At 43.7% G+C, this 15,366-nt stretch overlaps 1 non-coding gene across 1 annotated transcript; it reads left to right on the top strand.

Annotated features, from left to right (window-relative positions):
- Nucleotides 1–13,164: 13,164 nt before the first annotated feature.
- trnai-uau (transfer RNA isoleucine (anticodon UAU)) lies at nt 13,165–13,258 on the top strand. The gene is made up of 2 exons: nt 13,165–13,202; nt 13,223–13,258. It is a non-coding gene; the product is annotated as a tRNA-Ile (tRNA).
- The last annotated feature ends 2,108 nt before the right edge of the window (nt 13,259–15,366 follow it).

The raw sequence follows: 15,366 nt of genomic DNA, 5'->3' as shown, positions 1-15,366 counted from the left end.
AAATCGGCACACAGCCATAAATTCGTGATCAACTTCAAAACCTCTGACACAACCAAATCTGTGAGTAACTCGAAATCCATGTGCATCCCCATATTCGACAACGTACAACTAAATCTGTACGCAACCCGAAATTCGTGTGCACCCCAAAATATACGCGCATCGTCAAATAAGAGCGCACCCCAATCCACGTACGCGTGTGTGTGTGTGTGTGTGTGTGTGTGTGTGCGTGTGTGTGCCTATAAATGGAAGTACTTTGGGATTCCCACATCTTCAAATCCGCAGATACGCTAAATTCGTGCTCACCTCGTAATCCATGTGTACCCTTCTGTCTATGTACAATTTGAAAGCGGTGGACACATCGACTTGAAAAGCCCAAAATCATTTCACGAAATGACAAAATATGGTTACACCCGCAAAATCTGCACACTGCCCGCAAATCAAATTAGTATGCACTTCAAATCCAGCGCTCCCCCAAATCTGTGTGCACCCCAAAACGTATTGAAAAACATTCTAAGGAAAGCGATATATAAGTCAATTGTAATATGCTAAAATGGATTTGCAGATAACACCTAGGTTCAGAGCGTGAGTGGACAGCGAAGTAGTTTATGAAAATTTTCAGCGTCAGTGAAACAGCTGGAAGAACGGGCCGAACATTTTGAAGTTGGAATCTAATGTGACATTCCATCCAGATGGGATCAAGAGCCGTTGCACTTTAGCCGGACCTACCTGGGTCGACTTATACAATAGACGGTAGGGAATTGAGGACTGCGGGAGAGCAGAGGAATCTGAGAATAGAGTTGCATAATTCCTATGTAAACTCATAGGATAGACGGACACCACGAAATCCGTGTGCACCCCAAATCCAGCCAAGGCTCAAAAATCTGTGCGCATCACCGATCCAAGTGAACCAAAATATTAAAGAAAAACATGAAATATGTGCAAATTTGTTTGGCATACCTATCCTTAAATCTTTGTGCTTCTCTAAATTACGGTGCTACCCACGTTGGCGGACAAATTCCTAACTCTTTGTGCGTCCCCTAATCAAAGTGCACGAAGCCCAAGTTCCTCCCCCAAGTCTGTGCGCAGCATCACATCCGTAAGCAACTCCCACATGAGTTGCAAACAAAAATCCACAGACAGTTCAATTCGTGTGCTCCTCCAAATCCCCATGCGATAACAGATTCGTTCTCCCCAAACTCTCTGACACATTCCAATGCAGGTTGGATTATCCTTGAGCAAGGATCATTTCAGAGAGCGCACAACATTGCTGCCACAAGGCAATAGCCTCGAAATTCGTCAAACGTCCTAATCTGTAGATCCACCAGAGTTCAAATGACAGAACCGTGATATTCTTCACATCCCCAAATACCCCGCAAATGCGCACATACACAAAAATGATGTGCTCTCCTAAATCCGCCGAGATACCCGAATCTGTGCTCACCTACTAATCCGTGTACACACCATATTCCAGAGCACACCCCTAAATCTGACGCATGCCCAAATCCAAGCGCAGTGCCAAAACTGCGTGCACTACATATTTGAATATTTTGCCTTAACTCTGTGTAATCTTCAATTCAATGGGCATCGCTAGCGCGCTGACACCCGTACCTGCACCTTACAGTATCACAGGGCAAGAATCTTATCGAACAGTACACAAAATGCCTGCCTCCAGCTTAAAATTACCAGAATGTTGCTGAAAGTTCAAGGTGCATTGATTCTGACATTATCTATGAATGAAACAACCTTCAGATATCCAATAATTCTGAAACACTAAATCTGTTCACATCCTCAGATTAGTGTGTGAGGACATATTTGCTGAAATCTGTAAACATCCACATACTGGCCTGCACGCTCCTAGATCAATGAGCGTTACAAATAAGTGTGCACCTCTATATTGTCGGACACATCACTAACTCTGTTCACATCCCCAGACTGGTGTGTGAGGGCATATTTGCCGACACCGCCCTAAATCTGTGTAATCCTAAAAAATCAGTGCTCACTCCATACACGCTGGATCCCCGACATGCGTAATAGATTATGTCAGGACTGGAATCATTTCAAATCGATCAGAAAATGACTGTTTCGTCATTAAAATCAGCACGCATCCCGAAATGCATCTGCAACTCCAGATCGGTTAACACAGACAAACCTGGATGTGACCTGTGCACCTCCACATTAGACAACAGACTCCTAAATCTGCGCACATTTCCAAATCCGTATTCAACCATAAATCTGTGCGCATGACCAAATAAGATCTCATCTCTAAATCGATATGCACCCCATCCTGACGACAAACCGACATGCACGCTGGATTATCCGAAATCCCGAGTCAGGTCAAACAGTTCACAAAATAGCTGCACGTTCAAAAATCTAGAACAAAGTTCCAAGTTCTATTATTAAAGTATCGATAAGTGAAACAACCTAGTGATTCGCCACGCCCCCCAACCCACCGCCACCCAAATCCGTGTGCAGCCAAACTCGCCGCGCATTTGTTAAAATCTCTGAGAACCCCCAAATCCGAGTCCGCCCTACATGTACAATTATTTATCCTAGCGCAAGAATCATTACAAACATTTCACAAGAGAGCTTATTTCACATTAAAAGCAACAAGAACGAAACGACGTTAAAGTCCAATGTGTATCCGAGTATCTGTAAAAGAAACAATTTGAATTTTGGCATTATATCCAATTTCTGCGACATCCAAAAATCCACGTGCGCTCCCAAATCCCTATGCACACCCAGATGGGCGCGCACTCCGAACCTGTCAACACCTCCCACTTTCAAATTAGGTTATCAGAGAGGAGAAATAATTTCAAATATTTCACAAAGTAACAACCTCCAACTTAAAAGACACAGCAAGAGCAGAGTAGAAAACTGAAAGTGTATTGATTAATAAAGAACCTATCAATGAAACAACCGCGAGATTTGTCAGGACCCTAAATCCAAAGACACCCCCAAATCCAGGAGCATCGGAGATCGTGTACATCACCAAAACCGCTGACACCCTAGATGCATAATGGATTATCCCAGACAGGCAACATTTCAACCAATTCAGAAAATGACTATCTCGAGGTTAGAAAGCCAGATGTGCGCCAAAATCCTTTTGCAGATTGGCGACACACCCAAATCTACGTGTCAACCCAAATCCGTGTGCAGCCCCATATTCAAGACTACACCCCGAACTGGGGCCACTAAAATCCGTCCTCACCCCCAACTCTGCGCACATACTCAAAGACGAGAGCACCCCACAGGCATAATAGATGACCCAGACGGATAATCATTGCAAATACAAAACGGCTGTCTTAACAGTAAAAACCACCACGTATCCCAGAGTCCTTACGTAAGTCACCAAATCGATAAATCGATATCTCACAAAAACGTGGAGACTCACATATTCGCTAAGTACCCTAAATTTGCTGTCCCTAAAAAGGTGCTCACCCTTATATCGGAACACTCCCCTAACTCAGCTTGCAACCCTTACTGAGAGAGCGCTCCTAAATACATGCACATGCCCAGATCCATATGAACCACAAGACCGTGTAGAACCCGTATTCGACGACAAAAAATAAAATTGCGCAATCGCCAATTCAACGTGAACCCGAAACCCGCGGACACCGCCACTAGTACATCAGATTTCCCCGGAGTAACAATCAATAAAAACAATTGAGAAAATGGCAGCCTCGACGTTAATAATTGGCACGCAAGTTTTGATCCGTCAACTCACCAAATCTATATGTGTCCCATGATCTAAAAGGCAACCCAAATCAGTGAAACTCACCAAATCCACGTGCATCGTCGAATTGGTGCGCATCACCAAATCCCTGCGCACCCCAAACACGCTGAAACCCCCACATTCATTTGGGGCTCGTTGGACACAGATTTTGTCATCTTGTGTATGTCTGAAATTATTCTTTTGAGATAATCGAATGTGTGTGTCCACGGTTTTGAAGTTGTGGGGATGTATTTGCATTTGGAGATGCGCATGTATTTCTCACGTATTTGGGGTGACTGCGGTTTGGAGGTGTGCCGAATCTCAAAGACATTTCATTTAGATCACGAGATTAATGAATGTAATTTGAAATTTGACATAAAGTATTTTAAATGATACTTCCTCTGGGATAATCTAATGTACAAGTGGGTTTCTCCGTGGGTATGATATTCGAATGAATTTTAGGCTGCGCACCTGGTGGTGGTGCACATATTTGAGCTGTACATGGATTTGGGATTGTGTACATGTAAACACGGATATGGGGTGAGATAAAGATCTGGGCGTGTTGGCGGATCAGAAGGTGCACGTGAAATTTGGGCTGTGTGCGGGTTTTAATGTTGAGGCATCCATTCTCTGAATTCTTGAAAGGACTCTAATCTGCAAGTCAGGAAGATAGCGGTTTTGGGGTGCGCACTGAATTGGGCCGCTCAGATATTGGGCAGTGTCTGAGAAAAGGTGGTGCGCACTGCTATGATGTGAACTTGGATTTGAGAATGCACACGGATTTAAAGTTGAATCCTCAAATATGAGGATGAGTACTGATTTCGGGTGTTCGTAGATTTAGGGGTAGGCGGCAAATATGCACAAGGATTTGGGGATACGCGCAAATTTTGGATTTTGTAGTCAATTCCGGGGGCGTAATTAGATGTTGTGATGTTCGTATATTCCGGGAGTTATTTGTCGGCCGATCGGCAGTTGCGATTGTATTTTGGGGTGTGTGCGAATTTTAAATGTCGAAACAGCCAGTTTCTGAAATGTTGGACATGAATTCTGCCTTGGAATAATCTATCATATATATAGTGTGTCGGCGTGTTTCGAGTGCGCACTGATTTGGTGATGTGCACGGGTTTTCTGGATTCATGGCGGGCAGTTTTGATTTATCAATGCAAAGCCTCTGCTAAAGTAAATTCCGATAATCGGGAGCTCTGGGCTACTTCACAGAGTAATGGTCTAATTCTTTATCAATACTGTAAAATACTTTAAATTCACATTTAACGGTACTGCGCTGTGCTTTTAGAAATTGCTGCAAGTTTGAAGGGAATGAGAGAACAGAACCGCCGGTGAGATTTAAGGAAGAAACTTAGACATCATTCGAAATTTAGTCTCAAATATGGCCGTGCACACGTATTAGGGGATACACATAGATTTGGGTGTGTTGGCTGATCAGGATTTGCACCAGAATGTGTTGAGTGCGGATTGTTAACGTCGAGTCTGCCAATTTCTCAACTGTTTCGAATGTATCTTGCTTGACGGCTTCCTAAATTATTGTGCTTCGCAGATTTGAAGGTAACGTCCTAAATCTGCTCTATCCCCAAATCGGCGCGGACCCTAATCACTCTGACACGTCCCAAAGCTTAAACTCATTTTAATCATTTTAAAGAATTCAGAATACGCCGACCTCGACATTAAAAATCCACATATACCCCAAAATCTATTTGGAGATCAACCACTACACAAAAGTATGGTTGTACAGGAAATCTGCGTGGAGCCACATATTCAACCTCGCTCCCCTATACCGGCGCAATCCCAATTTCAGTCTGACCACAAGCCCATTGATATGCGTACATGCACATTAGATTTTTCCCAGAGCAAGGATCACTTCAAACAGATCACCAAATTGCTGCCGCCACCATAAATTAACACGAATACTGTTGGACATTAAAAGTATATCTATTATGTAAGTATCTGTAAATGATGCAAAATTTAGACAACTCCAAATTCGCAGACACCAAAACTCGGTGAGATCTCAGAATTCCGAAAACATCCCCATAAATCTGCGTAATCCCCAAATCAGTGCGCACCGAAAACACGCTGACACTATCAAATGGATAATGGATTATTTCATAGCAGGGATCATTTCAGCCAGTTCAGAAAATGGCTGTCTCGACATTAAAAAATTCTCACAAATGCCCGAAAAGTGTTTACAGATCGGCAGACACACTGAAATTTGCTTCACACCCCAGACCCCTGTGTACCCCAATATTCAACTGTACACACCTAAATATGCACAGATTACGAAAATCCGTGTGAACCCCCAAATCTTCGCAGATCTCTAAATAAGAGCGCACCGCAAAATGCATGACCACCTCAACCCACACATTAGATGACCCAGGCTTTCAAACACGAGATGGCTGCCTTGACAGCAAAATCCCTAAGCATCTCAAAATCCATGAGGAGACCGCCGAATCCGAAGACATATCAAGATCACGCCAAATCCACCTGAAGCCCCAGATACACCCACAAAAGCATGGATATGGGCAGCTCACGTACTTGGGGATAACATGTTTGGGGTGTGTGCATGGGGTTATTGATTAATTTAGTTGTGTAAAATGTAAATTGAAGAAAACATGAATCACAAATGATGATTCAGTGCCAGATGTATGGACGAAATGTGTAAAAGTGTATGAACCTTACGTTCTCACACTTTAGCAGAGACAGACAGGTACAGGATGAATTACTTAACCAGATTGCCCATTACTTGGCAGCATGAAATATTTCTTAACAACTTTCGTCTGACCTCAGGCAGCTTTGACATGCTCACAAAATTCTATTCATCAGCAACATCACACACACAATTCTTAGCAGAGTTGTTCCTGTTCTCACTGTGTGTTGCCTTGGACCTCCCACTTCTGCAGATTTTCTTCAGTTTGTGCAACAATAACATCGTCATTTGACCGTTGTCACCCGACCTTGTTCTCTCTTTCGCATCTCTGCTTGTGTGTGTGTGTGCGCGCGCTCCTGAGAAGAGACAATTTAAATGTTATTCCACATATTCTGTTCTGGCTGGACGAGTGTTTATAACATTTCCCGTCATTGTTCCTCACTCCGGCTGTTCTGCCGCTGACAAGGGGAATCGTGGGAATGTATGCATCTCGCCATCAGGGTCCGGATTTACTAATTTCATCCAACGTGACTCGAAGGCAACGGTGAAAAAAAAAAACTCTGAGGAAGGTGATAACCGGGCTTTATATTTACTCTGCCACTTCAGAATTCGGAATTAGTTGACTTCATTTTACAGTGTAAATCCTCTTCTATATCGTGAAGACATGCGCCCTCTCCTGACACTTTCACTAAATGCGACAATGAACTGGAAATATTGCAGGATCCACTCAAACAGTTGAATTAGTTTCTGCTCTGTATTTTCTGTTCTTGCTTTTCTCGGCTCCTGTTCCAGGGAACTTGATGACGATTGCAAACTTGTATCGAGGAAAGTGCGGTCTCTCCAAATGTGTCACTCGCTACCTGATGGAAATGGCAGTGGCCGATATCCTGGTCGTTATCTCGGATCCGCTTTTGGGATGGACTGCTTGTATTATTTTCCCCAGTCATTCCTGATCATAACTCCTCTGTGTAAACTCCTCTTCTGGTTGGTTTCTGCGAGCACTGCGACCTCTGTCTGGCTGACTGTCGCTTTCACAGTCGATCGATTTGTGGCTGTTTGCTGTAAGAAGCTGAAAACAAAACATTGCACCGAGAGAACGGCGGCTGTGGTCATCGGGATAGTGAGTCTGCTGGCCAGTTTGTAGAATGTCCCCTGGGACTTTGCATCAGAGCATAAGGTCATAATTAATGGTGTTCCCTGGTATTGTGTTCTTACACCGAGCTACAAAAACCCTCTCTCATGCGCTGCATTTGCGATATTTCACCGCAATTTTACTGCTTATGTCCCATTCTTTCTAAATTTGTTTTTCAACACTTTGACTGCCAGAAGTATTCTAGCGGCCAGTCGAGCCCGCAGGGGGCTCCGGGGACAAAAGAGTGCAGAGAATAACAAGGACCGGGAGATGGAGAACGACGCAAATCTATCGTTTTGCTCTTCAGCATTACCGGTAGCTTCATATTGTTGTGGGTAACACAAGTGATACTTTATATCTATCAAACGATTTCAAAGAGTTTTGCTTATTCTGTTACTGATACCCGTTACATCACAGAAACGACATCCGGAATGCTGCAGATTCTCAGTTCCTTTTCTAAAACGTGCTTTTACGTCCTGACCCAGAGAAAATTCCGGGAGGAACTAAGGAATGCGGTGATATACCAGTGGAATCCTGTGTTGAAGCTCAAGAAACGTCAGAAATGAATGACATAAAGATTTATAATTCGGCTGTCTTCTTGCTGACTGCAACCTGCCTTGTGTGTACAGTGAAACAAAGTGATGATCAGAGTTACAAAACAAACAGCGCTCCCAAAATCAGAGTCTCGATGAAAGGTGTCAGCCCGAGAGGTTGACTCTTTTCAAATTTACACCAAAAACGGCTTTGCACTCACCTCCCACCTTTATATTTTCCAGGCGAACCTGTTACCCTCAGTCTTCAGGTTCTGACAAAACTGCCTGATCCTGGAGCATATTTCCGTCAGTACCAACCACTCCTGCTCACGTAATAACTCGCGCTTTCCTTCCCTCTTGCACTCTTGTTTACTCCTCTTTCTTTAACTGTAGATTCTTCAACTATCTTCCAGCAACAGACTTTTTACTGTTTTACACATTAAGATAGAACAAAATTGCTTTTACTTTTAACTGCAAGAGAGAGAAAAATAAATATAGGAGAGTAGAGAAATAGATAGGGAGAAAGAGGAAGGTTGCAAATGAGATACCTGAGGGAGGGGAAAAGAGGAAGAGGCATTGCGAGAGACAGCTAGGGAGGCACAGCGCAAGAGGAAGAGCGACAGAGACAGAGAGAGGGAGAATGAGATCAGGAAGCGCGTATGGTGATATTCTCAGACGCGTTGATACTACGGAGGAGGTGGTGTTCGATCAGGGAGCATAACTGTGGCGGACGCGGACAACATGCAGGCACATATGCAGCTTAAATTGTCATCATTGACAGCACACACACAGTGAGTTGAGGAAGGGTGTGGAGGTCTATTCCTGTACTGTACTGTTTAATGTATATTGGTCAATGATTTGAAGCCCAGTGGGCATGTTATGAAATTGTTATTTCGACTCTGACTGTCGTTTTCATCTGGGACATTCCTGCATGGATGCTGGGAACAACCCATCAGAGTGTTCAGAGCTAAAGTGGTCAGATCCTCCAGGAGATTTATCCTGCAGAGCTGCAGGAACGGGACTGTGGACGATATACAAGATTAGTTTGTGTAACAAGAACACACTTCTCTAAACGTAATAGCACTGCAAACAAGCAGACAGAGGTGCCAGAGCACAGGTCTGGCCAGTGTTTGTACAGGCCATCACAAGAGTCTAATGCAAGTGCCGAGAGTGATCAAAATATAACATTGATAATACAGAGCTGCGTTGTACTGTAACTCTGAACGATAGACATCACCAGCTCTGGACTATTGTGACACCAAAATGGAGGGACATGAATCCACATAAACGCAACTCTGCTTGGCGAACACTCATATTTGCTTAGCGGGAAAGAGACGAACAATCTCACATTTCACTGTGCATTCAGAGCCGATCATTCTAGGCCGCTGAGTACACCAACCGCCTGCACCACTACCGGAACACAGATCTGTGCAAACCAGCTCTGGACTGCATGTACACTGACCAGTGTTGCTCCAGCACGGCAGGGCAGGGAGGTGGATAATCAGAAATCAAACGCTGCTGCTACTCCGCGAGTTGAGAAAAAGGAGGGTGTAACTATCATATAAACATGTCGTGCATACGAGCCTGTACAAGAACACTCAGCAGCTGGTTGCGTGGTTGCACATCCAGCACTGTACTCCACCCTGAGCGACACTGATGCAGGAATTCATCGACACTACCAATGACCTACCTTCCTCTGGGCAGCTTTCGAGATGTAGCGGATAGTTGATGGGGGGGGGGGCGTTATTGAGATATTATGCGCTTTAATTTCCAAAGGTTTTGAGACGCTAGCAGAAGAGAAATAAATACATGCAACCAGCTTATGGAAATTGTAAAAACACCAGAGTAGTTTGCAGCTCGGCTATATTTGCCTAAATATTGACTGGAATTGTTAGTGTAGTGGCCCAGGGGAGCAGTATTTTGGAAAGGTTTACCAGTATTTACAACCTGTACTATGTCAGTTTGTGCAGATTTGTGATGTCATCCAAAACTCACATTAACATCTACGGGTGTATCCTGGAGAATATCTGACAGACTGTATCAGGATCTGGTATGGAAACACAATTCTCTTATACCGACTGAACTGCCCGCTGCATGTTTCCATGGTGATAACCGGATTCCTTTCTCGTCCTAGTGCGATAAAACCCTAAAGACAAGCTAGTGTTTCACGCGCCAAAGTTTAACTTATTTTTCACACCCCCACAACCTCGATCTTGAAAATTAACACATTTACTCTTGACCTAAAGTCCGAGGGTGTTCGTTATCTATATGTTTCTATTTCAGACCTTGAAACAACACCTGTCACGTGACGTGCACTGACAAAAACAAATCATGAATTACCAAATGCCAATGACCGATCCATGGAATGGAATAAACTGGGGGCATTAGTTTCATGCTGTAATGGCAGGCGAATCACATCTGAAAATGCGCGAGTGCTCTTGGAGGTTGAACTGCAATTGTCGAACGAGGCTGTGCCATAAAAGCAGATGAAATACTGACAAATGGTCATCGACTGGCAAACAGGGTTCACTATTGAGGTCATTGCCTTCCATGGATGAGTTGGGTTGGGATATTGACGAAGAATGAATGGATTCTTATCTGCTGATGTAGAGAAGGGGAAGCGCATGGGATTTCAAACATTAATGAAGGTAGGGAACGGGTAGAGTAATGTGCATTTCAACACATTCCGAACACCTGTCTTCACGAAGCGGAAAGGTCATGATGCAATGACATATAATTATGGTCTAATCAGAGTATCATTATGTTTGGATGTGATTGCACTGAAACCGCTATAGAAAGGCTTCACCAGGAAGTTGCCGAACATGGAACATTTCAGATATCAGCGGCGCATCTAGCATTCAGTTCTTGAAATGGAGGAAGAAGAGGTAGATTAAAAGGAAGCTTAAAAAATATTAGAGACGTACTGTTGCTCAGTAGTGTTAACTATTTCTCCATATCAGGTGCATCTAATATGAAGACATAGGTTTATTGGAACTGCAAGTTTTAACTTACGTTAGCGGAAGGTGTTGAGTTTCTTTAGATGTAGGCATTTGTCGCAGATATTTCGTTACCACTCTGCGACCCATTCTACTGCATTTTCATTGCTCATAAAATTGTCGCTTCCACATTAGAACAAGGAATCTCCGGGCTTTGGTGCAGGGTCTCCGGAATACTTTTGTATGGACCACATGGTTAATCCTGCATTTTCTGGTGAAACTCATTCCACTGACCTTCCAACTATTTTCCCCGCCACCGGTGTTCTCCACTGGCATCGCGAGGCCGAACAAAGAGGACATCTGACCATCCACCATGACCGGCTTGCAAGGATTCGGATTGAACTGCGATGTCTTTTGTTCTTGCATCGGCTGAGCTGCCCTCTCGCTGCATCTATGACGATGCCGTGCCCCTTTCTCGCATCTGATTAAGCCATGCTGAGTAACAATATCCATCCCAAAGAATCTCCATCCTCGAGTAAGAATCTCAATTCCTGAGTAAGAATATTCCTCCTTGAGTAATTATCAACAACGCCTTTCTCGTCTGCATAATAGTCTATGTCTTTCTTTCTTTCTTTCTTTCTTTCTTTCTTTCTTTCTTTCTTTCTTTCTTTCTTTCTTTCTTTCTTTCTTTCTTTCTTTCTTTCTTTCTTTCTTTCTTTCTTTCTTTCTTTCTTTCTTTCTTTCTTTCTTTCTTTCTTTCTTTCTTTCTTTCTTCCTTCCTATCTATCTACCTAACAATCTATCTGGCTGGCTATACTGTGCTGACTGTTTTTGTCTGTTTGTCGCTCTATCTATATGCTGCTCTGTCAGCTATTGAGAATTTGACCCAGTAGAATCACAAGAAGATTAACAAGGAGAAGCAAGGAGAAAGGATTATTTTCTTAGTCTTAATGGATCGATTTTCAAAGGCAGACTGAATGTCATGAGACATTAGCTAGCGATTCGGTAACTAGCAATCTCTCACTTGGTGCCCCAGATTGAACGCCGTTGATGATATATTATTGGAGGGACCTAGAGTGCAAAATATAAGTGAAGGTTCACAGGATGGCTGAGAAAATGAATCAATGATAATCATCTAAAATGAAAACTCAAGTTTCTGCCCTAATGTGGCGTCTGGACACACGGAGTAACAAAGTACAACGAAAGATCCAAGAGAGGATGAAGATTAGCATCAAGTACCCTTCAGTTCCCAAACAGTAAAAAGATCCAACGTCATTTTCCCAACATACTAATGACTGCCATCCAAGTCTCGACACTACATTTGGCCGGAGAATGGTTGGATGGCTCTGTTCCTTTGAGAATCAGACTGAAATTGTTACCTGTCACCTGCGCTAATGGGAAGTCTGCACTTAAAGTTCGCCTGCTGAGTACCGAGTGCTCACTTCTTCTCCACCTTCCATAGCTCTCTGCTTACATCTGCATGGTCATCAGGCTCCCCATCTTCCCATTCCCCCTACCGGTAGAGTAGCAGCACTTCCCACCCACCCCCCATACCAGACCGTGATGCAGCCTGACAGAATGCTCTCCAGAAGTTTGTTTGTTTGTTTTTTTAGTTTATTCGTTAATCCGCTAATGAAGTACTGTATAGTCGCTGCTTTGCCTTCTTTATAACCGCACCGATTTGTTGAGACCAGGTTAAGTCCTCAGAGATCTTAACACCCATGGACTTGAAATTGCTTACTCTCTCCACTTCGGATCTCTCGATGAGGATTGGTGTCTCTCTGCTTCCTGAAGTCCACAATAATCTTTTTCGTCTTTCTGACGTTCGTTGCAATGTTGCTGCTGCGACACCACTCATTGAAATATTTTGCCCCTATTCGCCCTCTCGTCTCCATTTCAGATTCGACCAACAACGTTTCCATTATCAGCAAATTTATAGGTGGTATTTGATGTGCCATTTGCTGACTCGATATGCACTTGGATGTAAGAAAGATCGAGGGATATGGATATGGTAGGAAGGAGGGATTAGAGTTTGTGTGCCTTTGATTAGCTTTTTAGCTGGTTATGGCAAAACATTGTGGGCCGAACGGCCTTTCACGCGCAGTACATATTTAGGCTCTATGCTCTATAATATCTGTAAATTTCTTCTAAATTTTCATTCCATATGTAAAAATTCGCGTTTGCAGCAGTGGGCTCTAGTGGCGCAATCGGTTAGCGCGCGGTACTTATATGACAGTACACGGCGGAGAAATGCCGAGGCTGTGAGTTCGAGCCTCACCTAGAGCACTTGTGATTTTTAATGCTTGCAAGGCCCAGGCGACTTGACGACGCTCATGCTGAGCATTCCACTGAAATGTTACATTTGATGTTGTGCTTCTGAGACACCCTGCTTATTATTTGTCTTTAACTTCGAATCGATGCACCTTTGATTTTGATCTAAGCAGGCGAGTGTGAGTTTATCAGCGTTGCAGGAGATCCTCCCTTATTCAATAAGGATACCCGCGGGGCTACAGATAATCTCCCTGTTTGGTTCTTTAGTTCAACACGCGTAGCCTCACTTCCTGTTGTTGAAGGTGTCTGGACAGATGGTTTCTTTGCTGAATCCAGCCATCACGCGTACCCCACGTTCCTGTCTTCTTAGTTCAATAAACCAAATGGCGAAGCAACGAACCTTACTCTTCCTGAAACCATGCTTCAGAAACACTCTAATTACACCTCACCTTGGTTCGTTGTGCTGTCGAATAAACTCAATATTTACTTACTTCGGGGAATTGTTTTAGGCACACGCGAAAAAAGAGATTTTAATTGTAGCCTCAATGGCCGCAAAAGGTATCGGGATGCTACTCTCTCTCTCTCTCTCTCTCTCTCTCTCTCTCTCTCTCTCTCTCTCTCTCTCTCTCTCTCTCTCTCTCTCTCTCTCTCTCTCTCTCTCTCTCATGAATCTGCAACCTGCATTATTTCTGGACCGAATTATAAAATAATTCTCACGTTTCCAGAGTTCACCAAGCCTCTGTTAAAGAGACGACACCTCCCTCTATTCTACTGACGTCCTTCCGGCTGGAGAGAGATCACTCTACCGCGACCTCGGAGCTGATCGACTTGCCGCTCCGTTCCTGAAGGCTATGGCTACCAATATCATTTTCGTTCAAAATAGGTCGTTTAATTGGCCGTTGATGTCTTGGTCTGGTTGCGATCCGAAGGAACAGATTGAACAGTGATCATTAATGAAATATCAGTGTTATGGTGTGTCTGGTGTCAGTGCGGACTCGGTGGGAAGATTGGCCGTGATTCGTTACTCCACAGCTGGCATCATCTCACAAGTAACCCTGGCTTGTAACGCGTCCTGTTGTTTATAAATGTATCGGCACATGGTTCACTCACTAGTTTCAATTAACTTGTAATCTGAGGTGCTGAGAACGGATGAGAGAGATCGGGTGAGAAATCTTAAAGGTACTGTTAAATTTAGCACGTGGGCCGGAGCGCCACCCTGTGGAGACTGCCGGAAGCTGGAGTACCGAAGTTGTGTTAATTCCTTGCCCCACATATGCAACATCGTTCAGTTAGCTGTTACATGTCGCGCCGGAACCAACACCCCAGAGGAAATTGTTAATACATTTCTCTCTATATGGCGCATAAATGTAATACTTGTCAATGAAAACGGTAAGGAACGGTGGACAATGGTTTGTACTTATTACTGTACTTCAGAGCAGGGCGTGGAGCTTCGGATCATTGCTCAAGAGCGCAAAGCATTGCCTTGCTTTGCAAGGTTTCAGTGGTGTAGTGGTTATCACGTTCGCTTCACACGCGAAAGGTCCCCAGGTCAATCCCGGGCAGAAACATTGTTTGGGCTTCAGTGCTTCAAATGAACTTGAGACTCAACTTTTCAGTTTGTGTTCAAGGGTATTGTATCCATGTGTAATTACAATGAACGTTCGCTTTTCTATCAGTAGCGAATTGTATTTCAAACCTGGCAAAGCTAAATTAAAGAAAGAATAATTAATAGTAATTATATATAATTTACCGGAAAACATAAGCGGATTTAAACCTAAGGAGGTTCGTGGATAACGTACACTGCGTAACCGAAGAATTAGCCTTCAAACCTATTTTCATGTATTGTCGCATGAGAATGCATTGTGGTTTCAACGGAGCTCACATCTCAGATGTTTCCATCCAGAGAAACATCAGGAAGAATAACCGTGTGCTGCAAAATTTCAAACCTACCGTAAAATGTTAAATCGCTTTTTTTTTCGCTCCCCCCTGTATTCCACTCCTTCCTCGTCTCACCAGACAGACATCTGTTCATATTCTCCACCACAGTATTCTAGTTTCCAACTTTTCAGTCTGCCTCCTCACCTCTCTTTCTCTTTCTCACTCTCTCCCTCTCTCTCAAACAC

Source organism: Hypanus sabinus, unplaced genomic scaffold (assembly GCF_030144855.1).
Source record: "Hypanus sabinus isolate sHypSab1 unplaced genomic scaffold, sHypSab1.hap1 scaffold_1636, whole genome shotgun sequence".
NCBI lineage: Eukaryota > Metazoa > Chordata > Chondrichthyes > Myliobatiformes > Dasyatidae > Hypanus > Hypanus sabinus.
The sequence above is the reverse complement of the archived record's forward strand: the minus strand, read 5'-3'. Positions and strand labels throughout refer to the sequence as shown.